We start from the raw sequence: 18,994 nt of genomic DNA, 5'->3' as shown, positions 1-18,994 counted from the left end.
GCCATCCTTGGAATCTGCTTCGACTCCCAGAAATCCCCTGTCAATTTCCATTGTGGCCATGAAGAGGAAACACAATGTCTTGCCTCAAGAAATGGAAAATACTTATTGAAAAAGTTCACCAGTTCTTGCAAACTCCTAGTGATCATTCAAAAGATGAGTAGTTGGAGTCCAGAGGAATCTTATAGAGGAATTAAATTAGGTAATTGAACAGTAAAATAGTATCTTAATGTAAAACACTCAAGGAGGAAGTGACTACTGAAAACCAGGATTCAGAAGATCAGATAATTGCACTACAAATCATCTGTTTTCCACTCATTTTCTTCTGGAGTCTAGAGCTAATCAGGAGCAGGGTGCTAGTTACCTCCTGTGTTTGGATTGAGGGGAAAGGCACATTTTAAGAGATGACTTTGCTAATTCCTTTCTGTTTCATTTTTTTTCCATAGCATTTAGATAAGAAGATGAAGGAAGGGAGAACTACTCAGACTTCCCTTCTAAAAAATAAATGAGATGAGAAAAAAAATCTGCAAACATCTATATAAACCCCAAGCTGTGCTTTCTTAATTACAGAAGAGGCTGAAACACCCCTAAAATACCCTTAGCAATTATTCAACTATCTTTCTTTTTAGCAACTTTCCAGGTCTAGTCACCTCAGGGGCTCCAGCGCAACCTCCTGACAAGCTGAGTGAGAATAAAGTGATTACATACCATCAAGAGAATACAAAACCTAATACTACAGCACCTCAGCTGAAAAAAAAAAGAATTTAAAAATACATTCCTCATGAGATACTAATTCTAGTTTATACCAATATCCGGACTGCAGCAGGAGGCCCTAAAATCTCTTCTTCAAAGAAAAGGAAGGTGTTGCCACATTTTTATTCCTTAGGCATGAAATCTTCATCACTAGAGACAGCATATATTGACAGCTCATGAGAAATTTTATGTCAAACCACTTTTAGGAAGTATTCTTTCTCTGTAGTGTCTTTATTTTCTGATTGTTTTATGTGTATGTATATATGCATATACATGGGTATGTGTGCATGCATATATGTATTTCTCTCCTATGTCTCCTTGCTGATGAGTCTATTGGTCTATTGCTGTGTGCCATTAAGCCCTGAGCTGTTCCTTCCAGTCCCTCAAACACAGGAACCTCTCTGCTGCTGAGTACAGTTTGGGGACAGAAGAAACCATCAAAATCTAGCTCCAGCCCTGATAGGACTCCATGGAAGATTTTGTGGACAGCTGTGGTAGCCAAGGGACAGGAATGAAAGGTAAGGATGCAGCCTTTTCTTGAGTGGGAGGGATGAAAAGAGCCCCAGCAGATGTCCATGTTAAAGTATTTTCTGGGCCTCATGCATCAAATTTTCCCCAGTCAGCCCAAAACCATCGAAGGAAGCAGAAATTGGCCTTTTATTCATTCATTGTCCTGTCTTAAATATCTGTTTCAAACTATGTTCCTCTGCTCTGTTTCTTGCTGCCTCCTGTCCATGCTGCCCATGAGATGGAAACCTCCTCTACCTCTGCAATCTGCTGACAAAGCACATACAAAAAAGCTGTTCTTCAGGGTACACACCTGTGCTTATCACACCACCTTTTCCCCCTCCCTCCTCCCTCCCACTGCCATTCTCTGATGTCTCATACACAGAATTTTGTTGGCCTGAGACTGTAAGCCCCTCCAGGCAGAGACCTTGTCTTTTTTTGTGTGTTTGTATGGTGCTGCTCCTCGCCCTTCAAGGGGTTCAGTCCTTCTTTGCTCTTCCATTTCTTTAGCAATGCAGAGCTTTACTCCCTTCCTGACACAAAATCCTACTTCAAAAATGCATTCAAACTGTTGTGGGTCTTGAATCTCCAGTAGCAGCAAGGCAGAGTGTTCTATAAATGGCATGAGCGTTGATTGGTAATACCATGTGTTAATTGGCAATATCTGCCTTCAGCAGACTCTGCAATGTGTTATATCATATTGACTACTTACATACCCATGATAGTAGGTATTAACTGTTTGCAAGATAAATGTGTGCTCCTTTGAGGGAAGCATGTGAATTCAGTAGTTTTGTTTAATTAGCCTTTATGGCCTGTCAAAAGCTGGAAAGTGAAGAGAGCATCCATCGAATGTGACATGCTGTCAAAACCAGGCAAAGCAAGTATTGTCTCCCCCACTGTATAGTTCCTTCAGAAACATCCCCTTGAGATAATCATCTTAGCAGTATCAAACTCTTGGCAACCCTGACCTGATCCAGAGCTCACAAAAGGCAAAAGGAGGCTTCCCTAGACTTCATTGGTTTTCAAGTGCATCACTGTTGCTCTTTTGGACTTAGGAGTTAGACAGGACCCAGTTCCTTCAGAACTGCCCCAGCTCAGTAATGAGTGACACAGTTCAACAGCATTCTCTAGGCTATTGGGTTTCCGTTGGTTTGTTTGTTTGTTTGTTTGTTGCCAAACCAGAGGAGTCTTTCCCTGGCCATGAAGGCATTTTCTGTACCCACATTCTGTACCTAGAATCCATCATCCAGCACCACTTTTCTTTGCACGCCAGATCCCTGGTACTGCTCCTGCCACACCAGCCCTGCTCACTGCTGCTCCAATGGGCTTTGCATGGCTTTGCTCAGCAACTGCAAACCCAATATCCCTTCCCTTGTGTGCTACCAAGGAAATCCCCCTGCCTACATGCTCAGGTCTGACCTGACATGTGCTGTCTGAAATCCCTCCATTGTCTCTTCTGTTTAAAGAGGCTCTGTTGTTTTTTTCTTCAGAGCTGGCAAACCCACTGATTTTAATGAGATCTATTATTATCTTTGGATCAAAGGCTCACTTGATGGCAGCTATTTGCACCTTTCACCATAACAGTAATTTAAAGGTGACCACAGGCATCTTCTGTTTACTCCTCAACAGTACCTCATCTCTTTTCCTCCCAGATTGGAGAGGTCTGTGGGCACATACTTGACCAAGAATGAACCTGGTGTGTGTCTTCACTGACAACAAAGGTGTAGGAGGGGAAAAAGGGAATCTCAGTGTTATAATCCACACTATTTCCTGACAAATTCAGATGGAATAAATGCTTTCGTTTTCATCCCTTTGTAGGCATCAGGGTAATCTTTTCACTTACACAGCTGACTTCACCTAGATGGCATCCAATAAAAACTAGAGCATCCAGTTCACCACAAAACATCTCTCACACATTTCTTACCTTGTCTAAACCCCTGTTACTGGGAGGAATTACTGTTTTCACTGCACTGGTCTTTTCTACTTCGGGAAAGTCAGCTTCATCCTTTCTTCTCTCATTCCATACACATTCCTGATGCAGCTGCTTTAACCTGTGGATTTATGAGAAAATAGAACTTTATTCTAACAGCCAAAATCTTAATTTGGGCTATTTCTGAGACAAAAGATGGGCCAGAAGCTGAGTCATTTTAATAAACAGCCAAATTTTACTCTACACAGGACTGAGATTATAATCAGTTGATTACATCTGAGAGTGATATCTAATTTATAATAGTGGTATCACAGACTAGATTTTCCAGGCTGTCCAGTTGATGCACAGGAGGATGCCAGGTCTCTGGCATGTCATTTTTCAGAATGGGTTACTGATAAGTATTGCTGTAGGTTAAAAGCCATTAAACATAGTAATACCTTTCTTCTATCTTCCTAATATCTACTAAGCCAGGTGCAGAGGCACATGGCTGAACTTAACATACTTTGCAAAGCACTAATATTGCATATTGCCATCATTTATTACAGGACTACAAAACATTAAATTAGGAAAATGAAACGCATGATCTCCAAGAGCAATGGTTTCATTTGGTCTGTTTGCATGACCTATAAAGAAATTCCACGTAACTATTCTTGTCAATCATGTTCAAATAGCTCAGCCCTGCCCTTTCTGTGTCACTCTTCTTTCTCTCCATTGTGCTCACAATCACTGCTGCCACCCTATTAAAGCAAAACATTCAACCACAAATTGTTAATTTCTGCAGTTATATACACACTCTCTCTTTTTTATTTCATATAACTACCGTGTATCTTGTTTATTTTTTATAATCGGTTCCAATTAAATATCACTAATTCAGTCTTAACATCTCATTTTTTACTTAATTTCAAAGGCACTGAAGCAACTTATACACAAAATTAATTATGTCTATTATCATTCAAAGAAATCCACTTAATTCTGTCAAGCCTGGCAAATGATATAAAAATGTTGGTTTGATAATATTAACATCAACAACTTAAACTGTATTTAAACTGGGAAGGAAGAAAATAGAAATAATTAATTGCTCATCACAAATCTGCCCAATATGGAATGCCATGTGCTTCTGCTTGTCTAATCAATTAGTTTGCTTTCTCTGCACTATTTTTTGTGAGGTATGTAAGTAGTTAAAGGAGCATATTGAGAAATGAACAGTCAGGTTAACAAGGAAAGTGACTAAAAGTTAATAAAACCAAAGCCAAAATACTGAAGAAGATATCGAAGGTTTGAAATGTTGTCCAATGTGAGCAGGACTAGAAATTGTTCACCTTTTGCCTTCTATTCTTCTGTTTGGATCCTTGTCCCTGATGTGAGAAAACCTATGATGAAAAATAAACCAGCAAAGGAGAGGAACTAGGACAATCACATCGATTCATGTGTTAAAATCTATGAAGGGAAGGACAAAACCCAGGCAATCTCAGGTTTCCAGACACTGTGGTGAGTTTCCTAGAGCTCTGCATGGGCAGCAGGTATGTCTGAGCAGACCAGTCCCTTCACATCACAGTGCCAAAGTGGAGGGGAGCAGCTCTGAGCAGCCAGCACTGCTCCAAGCCACCCAGAGCCCTGGCAGCCAAAGGGTGCCACACATGCCTGCACAGGTGAGTGTCACAGCAATCTAAACAGACAGACCAGAAATGAATTTCACCACCAGAGATTAGCCAGCAAATTAAACTCAATCTCCCTGTTGGAAAAGCACGGCAATGGAAAGTGCCTTCACCACGCTCCTGAGAGCTGTTCCTGCCCACAGTGCCCATGCAACAACACCAGCTTCCTCAGCCCCAGTGAGCCCAGAGACAGGGCATGTCAGATGATATGGCCAAGCAGAAGCCTGAAGGAGACAATGCACTGCCAGTGTAGCCACTAGAGAAGGGATGAAAACTCACTGAAAGGCAGGCTCTGCAAAAGCCTCTCACAAAACAGAGCCAGAGTCACCACAAATGAAGTTCATTACTCTGTTTACCCAGAGGGAGCAATATTGACTTATACAAAGAGATGGTCCAAAGTCCCACAATTATTCCCAGGCCACAGTCTCACTTAAGTGTTTATACTGCCCCTAAAATAAGCACTTCACAGTAAGTGTTTGCAGAGTGAGGCACTACCTACCTATTTTCTGACACCAGAAAATTCCCCTCTTGATTTGCCAGTCCACATTCTCACACATTTTTCTCACTTCATTTCTTAGGCCATGTAAACCAGGTGCATACCATGACCAGAGCTAGCTTCCAGGGCAATCTTTCTAAGTAAAACTTTGCAGTTTTGAGAGAACCAAAAAAAAAACCCCACATCAATGTGAAGAGTGGAGGTTTCATGCTGGGTATGGAAATGGAAATACAAACCACTGTAAATTATTTCAATACTTCGGCTATAAGTACTGAGTGTAAGGAAGCACAAGCACAGAAACCTCCAGGTCAGCTGTGGCCCCACAAACATTCCAGGTTGTCTGGGGACCCCCAAACCTTCTGCCTCAGAGGTGTGCCTGGCACTGGTAGCTGTAGGGTACTGTGGGATTACATGAGGGTCCCACCACCAGCAGGGATGAAATCCAAGACCACTCCTGCACAGACAGCCCAAAGGGTGGACAGTAGAGAGGGAGCAAATGAGGAGCCAAGCTGGTTTTGATGGAAATCTGCTTCCCTGTCCAGTTTTGAAATCATTTGGAAGACGTGTTAGAACAGGCCTGTTCTTTTGAAATGACTGGGTGCCAGCAAACAAGTGTGTTTTTAACAGAATAAATGTTTCAGCACAAAAGCTTTGACCAGATTCACAGAGGAGCACAGTCTGCTAAACTTCTTCCTCAGCAGTCATCTATAGGATATGTGAGTGTGCTTTAGCCAGAAAAATAAAAGCCCAGTTTCTTGACTTATGGTGCCTCAGCTCACACCTTGTACTGTACAACTTGTATAGGTGAGCCTCCAGCATTTAGCCAAGATAACAACCTGTACAAGACCTCTGCTGATCTCAGAAATCCATCTATAAACCTGATCCAAAGTTGAGAGAAGATGGCAGGAGATTTTTCCATAAGCCTCAGTATACAGAAAGACCTTAATGAAGAGCGTGGATGTTCCCAGACAGTTTTCACACATTCATGACTGCTTTTCCACCCACTGAAAGGACTGATTTTATCTTGTAATGCTTGAGTCCAACCATGACATGTACTGATTGGAAAATCTCAATGCATGAAAGAGGAACATCTGCTAAACAGGGATACAGGATTCTGTCCTGACTCAATCCCTTCACTAGATTTCAGCACTGAAAAGGGGATATCATGCCTCCATTGATTGCCAGTACTGGATTCTCAAAGCAAAGGAATATTTTCTACTGACATAAAACTCCCAGAGGCATTTCCTAATGCCAAACTCACTTCCTTCCCTGCAAGGCAGAGAAGGAAGGAGATGTCTTGGAGGGTGTTTGAGGATATCATCTCCATTTTGTCCCCAAACCTCAGCAGCAAAGATTCCCTTAGCAGCTGTTTCATATCTCAGCAAGAAAGCAACATCTAAGTGACACAGGGAAAGGACATCCAGTAAATTCAAGAGTTAGTTTCCTACCAAGTGGATCCTGGAGTGGAAAAGAAATCAGTCTTCTGCATCTAGTGTCCCTCTACAAACCTCTACCTTCAGCAAGGAGAGCAAAACTTAGCAAAAATCACCTAGAGCAATAGACATGGATAATTTAATAAACATTTGGAGGATGAGAGATTTAAGCTCTTGAACCAGCAGTGAAAGCAAGCTTGAATTCAAAGCCTTTCTCCTTGGCAAAGGTCCAACAAGTAGCTAGTCCTGATTTGCACACACAAAGCATGTTTATATCTTTCATGCAAATTCCTATGCAAAAGAGGGGCTTCAGAGCAAAAATTACCCCTTGCCCCTGCTCCCCATCATCCCTGGTGAGAGCACGCAGTATGCTTGAGAGATCTTGTCCAGACCCACTGGGAGGCTTTGACAAAAACCTTTTGCTAGCACATGGTCCTAAGTGGTATCAAAAATAGTAATTCAGCCATCTCTAAGCAAACAAAACAGAGACTGTAAGAGACAAGAGCCTGCCAAATCTGAAGTGATGCATGTAACATTTTTCTTTCAGGAAGAAGGGATGTTTTCCCTTTCATCTGTTTTCTGTTTGTTCATTTGGTTTCATTCATTTACAAGAGTCTCCTTTTAACCAAAGGGGAAAAAGTTGATGTTTATTTACATCCTCTCTGCATAATAAGGCACTGGTCCTCACACACATATGTATAGTCCCACTTAAATCAATGGGATTACTTGCCAGAGAAAAGTTAAATAAGTAGGAAAGTCCTTGAAGGAGCAGGGCATAAAATACCTACCCATTGAGATAAAATAATTACCACTTATCATAACCCAAATAATCAGATTCAGCAGTTGTCACCCTTTTTCCTCATTTAATCTATAAAGTTGTACTCTGTTCTGTTGCTAAATCAGCACAAAGTTATCAGTAGAGTTAAGGAGGCAGCACCCAGTCTGATTTCCAGACTGCCCAACATGCAGCCCTTTGTTATAATCATCATAACAATATTAAATAAAAGATAAGGACCGCTGTCAAAAAGTTCATCATCAAAAGCTGGAAATCACATAGTGAATCTGTCAGTCGTCTGAACTGGACAGGGTCATGAAAATGAAAGGGAAAGAATGTGCAGTCCACAGATGATGCTTACATGCTAATAAAAACCAGCCAGGCAAAAACATATATGCACAAGGCTGAGCAATTTGTCACCCTGGGCTATCATGGCTGTTCTCCTGCCTATTGTAACAATGCCAGCATTCAAAATAGTCAGAAAGGAGCTTACAGGAGCTGAATGCCAGCACATGTGTTTTTCCAGCTGGAGCCGAGTCCTGGACCAGCTTCTGAATTCTAGTTTAAGTTTCTTACTCTCTCCCTCAAACAGGAAAAACACATAATGCAAAGACTGAAAGCCCTAAAATAAAAATGTTGAAGAGAAACTAATGCTGGAAAGAGTCCTAAAAACATAGCTGTGAATTTGGAAGTGTTAACCATCCCCCTGCTGCACACATACCTTCCTCCCCACAGAGCTCTGCCTGTCCCTAAGCTGGGGACCAGGGACTGCAGAGCCCCTGCACCCTCCCTGCCGTGCACCCACAGCCTGGCACACGCCTGGCCCTGCTGGGGCTCTCGGGCTGGCAAGGGCTTCCCAAGCATGCCTCAGCCTGGTGTTGAGACACTTTACCTCAGAAAATTCCAAATGCTCTCATGCTTTCAGTGTATTAGTCTTGCAAATTGACAGAGCCGCCCTCTCAGCCCCTTGCCTTCTACAGCAGGAATGGTTCAATGCGGCACAAGCGCATGTTTAGAAAAAAAATTTTGAAAGATAGTTTTCATCCCTCTCCAAAGTTTACAGCCATCTACTCCAGGCATAATCATTTCAAACTCTGCAGCACTTCACATTTGGTTAAAACCACTTCAGTTTAGAAGTGATTAGAGGTTGAAGATTTGCAGTTTAAAATTTAAATTAAACTGTTTAAAATTATTTGAACACTTCACACATTTAAAGCAAATAATTTTTTTTATATTTATTTATCTTTCCTTCCCAGTAGTTCTGGATTTTCAGCAGCAAACTGCAGAGCAGAAGCAGCTATTAAAGAATCAGGAAGGACCAGAAGTCAAATTTAGATTTTCAAATCCTAGTCACTTATAAAGGACAAAGTTGTGAAAAGGGCTATGTTACCACAACAGCAAGGACAGTAAAAATATCTTTAGAGACATCAAGATAAAATCATGGGAATGGATAATAATAGTGTGTGGTTTAAGTCTTGTGCTAAAACATTACTTCAAATGATTTGCAGCCAAAATCCTTTATTTATAAAAAGGCCTGAAGAGGCAAACAAGCCTACTATATACTGTTTTACCATTTCCTCTTAATTTTCTAAGATTTCATACTTTAGTGACAAATTAACCATCTTCTCCAAAATAATGTCTTTTTCTTTCTACCTGAATATAAAAACAACTTCCCTAAATTTATCACTTCTACAATTTCATATGGCACAATATATTATCTGTATTTGACCTGAAACTAAACTGCATTTCCATAGAGACTAATCCTGAGTTCCTCCCAAGAAGCAGCAGAGTTTGTGCCAAATTGCAGCTCCCAATTCATATCAAGAATGGCACAGTGCACACCCATGTGTGAACCTGAACGAAACCAAACCTTTGCACAGAGCACAGCCTGACACCTTCAGCGTGGAAGCTCTGACAGAGAAAGCAAAAAACAGAACATTTTCTAGTGTGCATCACTACTAAAACCAGAGCTGGAAGAGTGGCACTGGCTTTTGGACACATATTAACTGGAAGTGCAGGCTTGTGCTGTTTCTCCCTTTGGGGAAGGAGGTGGAAAAGAGGACAGTCCTAATATGCAATTCTTTTAGTGCCCTTAAAGGTACATTTATATATACTGATTACTGTTTTCATCAGTGTTCCTCTGGCTTCCCAGATCTGTGCATAACTATAAATAATTTTTTATAGTTAACAAAGGGTCATTTACAGTTAGATTTGTATGGTGCTTAACTGCTTAATATTGTGAGTGATATAAAAAGTAAAGAAACATAAAACTAAGTGAAAATCAAGCCCAAGATATACAGCATCATGTTTAAAAAAGCCATCAAAGCAGTTTCATCCCTCTCTTACACATTCCTTCTATTATCAGTAGCTAATAAACCCCATTTCCTCATTAGGTTCATTGACAGCTGTATATGCAGGAAAAAAAGTAGATACACAGGTTGGATTAGAACTCTGCACTTATTCTTCATAGATGGGAATCTATGGCAAAAAACAAAAACAAAAACAAAAAAAGAGGGGAGGCAGAAATAAAAGGAATAAAAGTTGGGTTTTTTCCAAGTACCCACAAGTAATACTCAACACTTGTACATTTGGTATTCAAATCTTTTATGATCTTTATATTAAAACTGCCTACTTGCCACATGCCTTTTTAAGCAGTACTAGTCTTTGACACACACACTGAAATCTACCCAGTGTGTTAAAGTTATTGAACTGTTGCGAGCTTCCTGACAACAGTGCTCTGCTAATGCCAGTTTTGATTCCACTGACATTAATCTTGGTAGGGCTGAGATGCTGTTAATACTCACTTCCTAAGCGAGGTAACCCCTTCAAAGGCTGACACACACCACCTCGCCTTGTTCATCAGAAATATAATCTTACTAAATGCTGTAATCTTAAATCCCAACCTAGAGTAACTAGCAGTGCTTACATTATCATTTTTCTTTAAAGTTCATCTAAAGGGAAAAATAATATCTATTAAAGAATTGTAGATTTCAAAATCAAAACTTAGGACCACCACCTTCTCCATATACTGCACCAAACTTCTTATTAAGCTTTAATTTTAACACAATCTAAAATTATTTTTGCCTTTCTGCCAGTCCTCCCACGCTTCCATGCACACAACACACATGAATCTTCCAGAAGGTCCCATTGAATTTTTAAAGAGCTCTTTTTTTCCCCATTTGACAACTTTACATCCTCAAATTAAAAGGGGTAATGTGGTTATAGCATGTGATGTAGAAGGAATTATAAAAATGGTTCTTCATTGCCAATGCTACTCAATGACAGCTCATTTTCTTGTGCCAATAGGAAGAACAAGATTAGAAGTGACTCTAATTCTTACCCAGACTTCAGGCCGGTGAAAGTCAAGTTAAAGGAATAAGGCTCTCAGTCTCTGGAGGGCAAGGGTACCAGTCACTTATTTCTTATGAACACTTGCTGACAGGTGCACTAAGCATAATAACAATAATTTTATTTATAAAGTGTTCCCCCACTGAAGTGCTTGGGGCATTGTACAATATCATAAAAGCAATTTAAAATACATTTTAAAGCATAGGAAATAATGGACCACCCTTTAATAATAATTATTTTTATTTGGAAAATTATGACAAGAACACTGGCCTGATGTTAGAGACTCGCATCAACTATTGCAGAGGAGAGAAAAAAATAGAAAGAAGAAAAAAGAGAAGGAGAGGAGAGGAGAGGAGAGGAGAGGAGAGGAGAGGAGAGGAGAGGAGAGGAGAGGAGAGGAGAGGAGAGGAGAGGAGAGAAGAGAAGAGAAGAGAAGAGAAGAGAAGAGAAGAGAAGAGAAGAGAAGAGAAGAGAAGAGAAGAGAAGAGAAGAGAAGAGAAGAGAAGAGAAGAGAAGAGAAGAGAAGAGAAGAGAAGAGAAGAGAAGAGAAAGAAAAGAAGGAAAGAAAGACAGGAAAGAAGGAAAGAGAGAAAGAGAGAGAGAGAGAAAGAAAGAAAGAAAGAAAGAAAGAAAGAAAGAAAGAAAGAGAGAGAGAGAGAGAAAGAGAGAAAGAGAGAAAGAGAGAAAGAAAGAAAGAGAGAAAGAAAAAGAAAGAAAGAAAGAAAGAAAGAAAGAAAGAAAGAAAGAAAGAAAGAAAGAAAGAAAGAAAGAAAGAAAGAAAGAAAGAAAGAAAGATCTCTTCTGGTTTTGATTTACAAGTTTTAAGGCTCTTATAGCATCTGTGTTGAAAAAAAATCACACATTTCAAGTAGCACTGTTTTCCTATGTATAATGAAAATCATAAGGGAATAATATGAGTAACAAATTACAGTCAGGTAGTTAATTCTCAGCTCCTGTTAGCTGGCATTGATGCTTCAATTTTCCAGACTAGCTTGAATTACTTAATTTCCTAGCTTTCATTGTTGTAAGTGGTATTCCTTATAATAATGCAGGAGCAGTTGGGTATTTTTTTTCCTCTCATGTATTTTATGTATGTAGAATTTTTAATTAATGTTTATTTAGGGATAAAAAAGAAGAGTTTTTGTATCATGGGAATGGCCAAATTTATCACACATGCTAATCTAGTAGTGTCAGCAAAATTACCCTGGGGATACGTTGGGCTCTATGTATCACACTATCATATATAATTCCAATAATGGGCATCTCCTGGGGAATAAGAGATAGAAACCAGAAGGAGAACCAGGAAGTCCAGGGTAGGATGCTGGAAGATGCTTTGACAGTGCCTGGCACTGGACATCTCCTCCCTGTGCCGGTGTGGATGGGCAGGAACCCTGATGCACCAGAGCACCACCCCAGCCAAGGGCCCCAGCCAAGGGCCCCGGCCAGACCCCGAGGCTGTGGCCCCACTCATGATCCAGGGCTCTGGACCCAGGGTACAGCTGGGCAGAACTGGGGATTTGTTTTCTCCAGAAGACCAGCTGTGAAGATTCCCACTGGGATTATCACACATGCAGACTGATTCTGCAAAGCGTTCAGAACTGCTGGAAATTTTGGCTAAGTGGGACTGGGAAGGTTGGATAGGTTATGCCTTGCAATGCACGATCAGAGAGCTAAGATCAGATTCCTAACTAGGATTCTATCAATTCTTTTGAAAGGATGGATTTGCTTAACAAGAAACTTAGCTGGGTGTCTTTGTACACTCTACATTACCTATGCTATCAGTATTTTTGCACCTGCACTTAAAGAACAGAAAGAACTAGACTTTAATCTGACTCTGCAGTGAAATAGAATTAAAAATATTTCCATAAATACATTAGCAACAAATGGGGGCTAAGGGAAACCTCAATCCTTTACTAGATGTGAGGGGAGACATAGTGGCAAATGATGAGGGAAAGGATGAGTTCTTTGCCTTCTTTGCCTCAGTCTTTAATAGTAAGAAAAGTTGTTCTCCAAGTAATCAGGAGAGCATCCCTGAACTGACAGGGATGGGGAGCAGAAAAAAAAACATAATCCAAGAGGAACTGGTCAGCAACCCGCCACACCACTTAGACACAAACAAGTGTATGGTGTTGGATGGGGTGCACCAAAGGCTACTGCCTGAGCTGACTTTCCCACAGCACTGTCTTGGACAAAGTGGCTTTCCATGTTGTGCACAGGTCTACCCTTCCCTGGGTAAAAAGGGAATGGATGGCCAGGCCCAGAGAGTGGCAGTGACTGGAGACCCGTCACCAGTGATGTTCCCCAGGAATCAGTGTTGGGGCCAGTCACATTTAATATCTTTATTAATGATCTGGATGAGGAGATCAAGGGCACCCTCATTCAGTTTTCAGATGACACCAGGTTGGGTAGGAGTGCTGTTCTCCTGGAGGGCAGGAAGGGTCTGCAGAGGGATCCGGACAGGCTGAATCAACAGTGTAAGGTGAAACAAGGCCAAGTTCTGGGCCCTACACTTGGTCATGACCTCTCCCTGCAGTGCAACAGGCTGGGGACAGAGTGGCTGGAAAGTGACCCAGTGGAAAAGGAGCTGGAGGTGCTGGTGGCAGTGGCTGAACAGGAGCCAGCTGTGCCCAGGTGTCCAAGAAGGCCATTGGCATCCTGGCCTGTATCAGCCAGCAGAGTGTGGCCAGCAGGACCAGGGCAGGGATTGTCCCCTTGTACTCAGCACTGGTGAGACCACACCTCAAATCCTGTGTTCAATTCTGAGCCTGTGAGTACAAGGACATTGAGGGGCTGGAGTGTGTCCAGAGAAGGGCAATGGAGCTGATGGAGAGTCTGGAGCATAGCTCTGATGAGGACTGGCTGGAGCTGGAGAAAAGGAGGCTCAGGGGGGACCTTATCATTCTCTACAACCACCTGAAAGGAGGATGCGGCCAGGTCTGGGGTCAGTCTTCCCTCTGAGGTAAAAATCAGTAGAACAAGAGGAAATGGCCTCAAGTTACTCCAGCACAGGTTAAGGACAAGGTTTAGTGGTAGACTTGGCAGTGCTGGTTTAACAGTTGGGCTCAATAATCTTCAGGCTATTTTCCAACCTAAACAATAATATGATTTTCAAGAAAAACTCTATGTAGATTAATTTTCATAGAAGCAGCTGAATAACTCCTCAGATTTGCTCCCAAAATTTCAACAATAGTGTCAAGAAACCCATTTAGTCTGTCTGTACACTCCCAAGAGAAAGGATTATGGCTTTACTAATATTTTGGATGACCCCAAGCAACTCTTTGTACTTAAAAAATAAAAACACATTCAAATAGCATTGACTGGCCTCTCACTCTCAAATGTGCACATATGCCCAATAGGCAGTCAGTCCTGCTCAGAAATGGAATTGAAATTATTATAACCAACTCACCACTTGATTTTTTAAAGCCTTTTTCTGTGTCATTTGCACCTTTTCACTGGGTAGAATTACTTTGGTCTTTAAATTATATTTTCCTCATTGAATTTCCATGTTGCATGCTCCTTTGCATGTTTCATTGCTCAGCATTATCATTCATTAATGTTTCAGCTGCCTTCTTTTGTCTGCTGCCCTTCTCCTGTTAACATCAAGTTTCTTTGCTAGTCAAATAAGTTATCCCACTCTTTTTATAAAGCCTTGGTTATGGCTTAAAAAAATAAAAGCAAGAGGATACAAAATCTTCAAATGGCTTATTAGAATTCAGTATGACTGGCAAGTGTCATTTAAAAAAGAGATACTGCACCTTTAATAAATTTAATCCACGTCTGATTACAGAGGAAGAAAGCTCTTTTTTAATCTTACAGGGCTGGAATATTGCAATAACTGTTCCATCTGATTTTAAAAATAAGATTTGCTAAAGGTCAACGTATCTCCTGGCCACATATGCAGCAACATTGAAATTTCCTTGGCCAGGGAATAAAAAGATTCTATCATTAAAAATAAAAGCACAAGGACATCTTGCAAGCCCATAGGGTTTTTAGAAAGAGAAGGAGACATTTCGTTATCAACTAGCAATCATAAGATTTTTAAGCAATATCTCTAATCTGCTTCTCTTCCCCCCACCCCCGCTCCCCACAACCCCCCTTTCCTTTTCACATCAAGGTCTTTTTATCTTCCAATTTTGCATCTAAAGATGAGGTGAATGCCATTAGCTCAATTCAACCTCAAGTGTAGTCAGATGTGCCTGTGATTTCTGAAAAGCACTGTCTAAGGTCACATTAAAATGTATAAGAGCTTTTCTATTCCTGAGAAGGGGGCTTATTACCCATCCATGGTGTAAGGGAGTAATGTCAGTGGCCATAGACTAGGGTGAAAACAAAAGAGATACCAGGGTTTCAGGCTTTTGTCAGGGAACCTCTCTGCCTCCCTTTTATTGCTGTCTGAAGCCCTACAGATAGCACCACAGACTGTAAACTTGGGCAGCACTGGGGGAGAGAAAAACAAGTTAAACAGGCTCAGACTCTCCTCCCCTGAACCCTCATCTTTAAAAGCTTAACTCTTTCTGCAAAAATAAAATCTGAAAGCCGCTCTCCCCACCCACTGAGGGGTTTTGCTCCTCTCACTTCCCAGATGGGATTGTCACCACCGTGGGGGCCACCAGAGCCCCAAACCAGAGACGGTGGCCCCCACTTTGCTCTGAGCACACCAGTGTTCTCAGAAAAGAAACCTGGCAAATGCTCATTAGGATTAGAGTCAGGACAAGATCAGAGCTGCCAAATTTGGCAGCAACTTGGAGTGCCATTTTTTTTTCCTTTAATTTAAAAAGGACTGCCAAGAAAAGTTAATGACTATTTACCTGGGCATACCTGGGCATTACCGTATTTTCCTGCAATTGAATTAAGGAGCTGTCACTCAGGGATAATACGAGTCATCAGTAAAAAATATTTCAGTACCAACAGTTTCTGTTTCCCTCCTTTCTTTAGAAAAAAAAAATCAGTCAAAAGAAAAATTCAGTCACAGAGCCTTTTCAAAAACAGATATTCATGGTCTGTCTTAAAACACTTTTCAAATATAATTGTATATTTTAGACTCAATTCCCATCTCAGACCTTTCTGTGTGATGTTATAGCTTTAAGTACCTTGTAGATATCCCTTCAGGGCCATGTGCATGGCTGACTTGCAGCAGTCTGATGTCTTTAAGAGACTGCAGGCATGCTCTTTCTACTGTACAACTCTGCACTGAACTCCCATGACCTGGTACAGAAGATACACTCTCTTGGTGATCTACTGCTGAAGCTGCAGGTAGGCCTTTTCTGGAAAAACAAGGGATTATTTCCACAACTTCAACTGCCTTTTGCCCTAAGGAATGGGCAAGCTAAAAGCATGAGACAGGTTTTTTCTTCCTTTTTTTTTTCTTCCCCCAACAGCAGGTCTGATTCATCTCCTCTCCAAAGCACATTAAACACAATCTAATTTATAAAGGGTGGGCCAAATGTATTCAGGGCATAATACTTCTGAATGCTACACTAGGAGTTAATCTGACCCATAATTTTCCACCTTGGTAAATTTTCCCATCTTGCAACAGTGATGCCAGTTAAGTGACTCACTGTGATGAGATAATGTAGTGACTTAATTACCATTGTGAACAATGAAGTTACCGTGCCATTTGTGCACCTTAAAATGGCTCACAAGCTAGTAAAGGTAATTCCTGGCTTTACTGTGTACCATGGAGCTTATTAGAGGGAGTAATAGATTGATATATCTCTTTCTTTGTGAGTAGGGTTAAGACCTTCTGCAATATTTTTTCATGGGACTATATATTTTCAAACCTTGCCACTGAACTCATTAGCTTTTTCCCATGCAAGCAACTCCCCGTGAAAAGGGAGCTAAGGCATGTTTGCAAACTCCAGGCAGCAACACAGATCTGTAATGCAGTCTGCACAATCATTGTGGCATGCAAAGAAAATCACTCGTGCAAAGGAGGCTTTGACGTCTGTGAGATGTGTTTTGTCTCATAGACAACATTAGCTGGAGTGAAAATCACTCTGTTTCTATGTGCTGACAGTGCAGTTGACATGCACAGGTGATCCCAGTGTAGGTTTCATCTATTTCAAGTACAAACAGCAGCGAATTTTCAGCATCCCAGGCTTTTTAGCCCAGGTAAGGCAAAACCTCTCCTCAAGTTGCCCTGCTCAAGATGGTATCCAAAGGCTCCACACACTTCAGAGACAAAGCAAGCCCTTCTAATCCTTGTGGGAAGGTACAGTGTGTTGTCTCTGTCCTTTCTTGAGAAAAATTGCCATCAGTTGCACAACAACCATTCTGGCCTCCTATGACAGTAGATTAAAAAACATTGAGCTCTTGGGTACATCACTGTATTTACCCTATTTGTCCTTTGGTTGTGTCAGTGTTGTCACTGTCCATGAAGCCCATGGAGCACAGGCAACCTTTACCCTGGCCTCACCGTGTCAAGCCAATACTTGACCTCAGTACAAAGCACATCTGGTGCCTCTCACAGGCCTGAAAGCACTTCCTCTGCAGACTCCAGCTAGCCTGGGATCAGAAGGATGAGTTAAATACATAACTTCAAATATAGTCAAAGTTTCAGTAGGCTACTTGGTTGGTTTCCACACCCCACATGCCAAATACATCCTCTAAATTACTTCCTTATTTGTCATTTATGTACTTTTGAATTTTAATGAATAGTTCTCTCGTTCTTTGCCAAACTCCTATATTCATAGAAAGCTGGCATTTCACAAATATCAAAGAGTGCTGCTAAGTGAACCAACCTCAGGGAAACTCAGGAATCATCATTCAAATTCCTTGTTAAAACAGGAAAACAGCTAAATGACATTTATCTGTTAAAATACAAATAATATTTCTGTTTATCCCTTCAGTGCTCCTGCACACCCTTAGAATGTCTCCCAAAGTGTTTGTGCTGTAATTTTGTTATGATGGTTTGAGCTCAGGTTTCAAAATCTGCAGCAGTATGAATCAGATTGGGATTTCAGTTTTCTGCTGTTCTTTTTAATAGGAAGGTTCATAAAGAAATTGACCTCTCTTTCTTTTTTGGCAGCCGTTTGACAGTAGATCATCTTTCTTTTAGTAACCCACATCACTGTTTCCACAGTAATACCACAGCATTTCCACAGTAATACTGCAGAGCACAGACATATTGATAACTACAGCAGTGTGAAATATTTGTTTCATATTCATCTTGTTTTGTTCTATTTATTTATTTCTCCAGAAGGAAGGGGTTTTTTTCTGATAAGAAATCTCTGACTTAAGGAATAGCTATAATTTTTGTTTAGGGAAGATGAAAGACCACCTCAGAGATCAAGGAAAAGAAACAGGGAAAGAAACAAAGGTGAAATCAACCCAGGTAATTTTTTTCACAGAGCCTTCCAATACAAAGCATTGGCAAAGAAAAGCAAAGACAGCTATGAGACACTGATCACTGTATCCTCCTGCAGTACAGAGAAAAAATATTTTAGAATCAAAAAGCATTTGGCTATCTTCTGTGGTGAGAGATGGCTGCTTTGTTTAGATGGTCTCCACTAAAACATAGAACGACAAGTTCTCAGGTACAAAATTGGCTTGTTATGTGGGCTTTAAAATACTCTGAACAGAGCTCTTACTTAATGCAAAGAATCAAGTGTGTGCTTTTTAACATAAAGCACAGAAGTTGAGGATCTGAAATCGGAGATGAATAGTTAGAGTACTAAAGTCATAAAGTAGCTCTATGTGAATGGAAATTCTGTATGGGAAACAAGCAAGAAGAACTAGAAGTATCACTAAATAATGGAATATATGAGAGCAAGTGAAACCTTGTAAAATGATTCTCATAACCAGAATATCAGTACAGACAGGTTCAATTTATATAGAAGAGATGCAACGGGAAGAGACAGGGGAGGGATGGTTTTGTATGTGAAAAACATCTCCAATGCCAGCAGATGACAATATGAAAATGGAGAATAGGGTAGTGAAGTTTTTGGACAAAGACAAAAGGAATGAAAATCAAAGGGGAATCTACAGGAGGTAAATGCTATAGATCACCAAGACTGGAGGAAAGGAAGAATAATAATTCTTGGACCAACTCTCAAGATACTTGTAACCACAGGATACCCTCCCCACTAGAGAATATAATTT

The 18,994-nt window shown here is 40.8% G+C and overlaps 1 long non-coding RNA gene across 1 annotated transcript in view; it reads right to left on the bottom strand.

The window, feature by feature from the left end:
* LOC139590661 (uncharacterized) overlaps positions 1 to 18,994 on the bottom strand; it is a 41,420-nt gene that overhangs the window by 6,815 nt on the left and 15,611 nt on the right. The window contains exon 2 of the long non-coding RNA XR_011679390.1: positions 3,182 to 3,308. This is a non-coding gene — a long non-coding RNA (uncharacterized lncRNA). The remainder of the gene's footprint in view (positions 1 to 3,181; positions 3,309 to 18,994) is intronic.

This window comes from Agelaius tricolor, unplaced genomic scaffold (genome assembly GCF_023055355.1).
Source record: "Agelaius tricolor isolate 1412-34295 unplaced genomic scaffold, bAgeTri1.0.p SCAF_5, whole genome shotgun sequence".
Classification (NCBI taxonomy): Eukaryota; Metazoa; Chordata; class Aves; order Passeriformes; family Icteridae; genus Agelaius; species Agelaius tricolor.
Note: the sequence above shows the minus strand (reverse complement) of the source record. Positions and strands in the feature narration are given on the sequence as shown.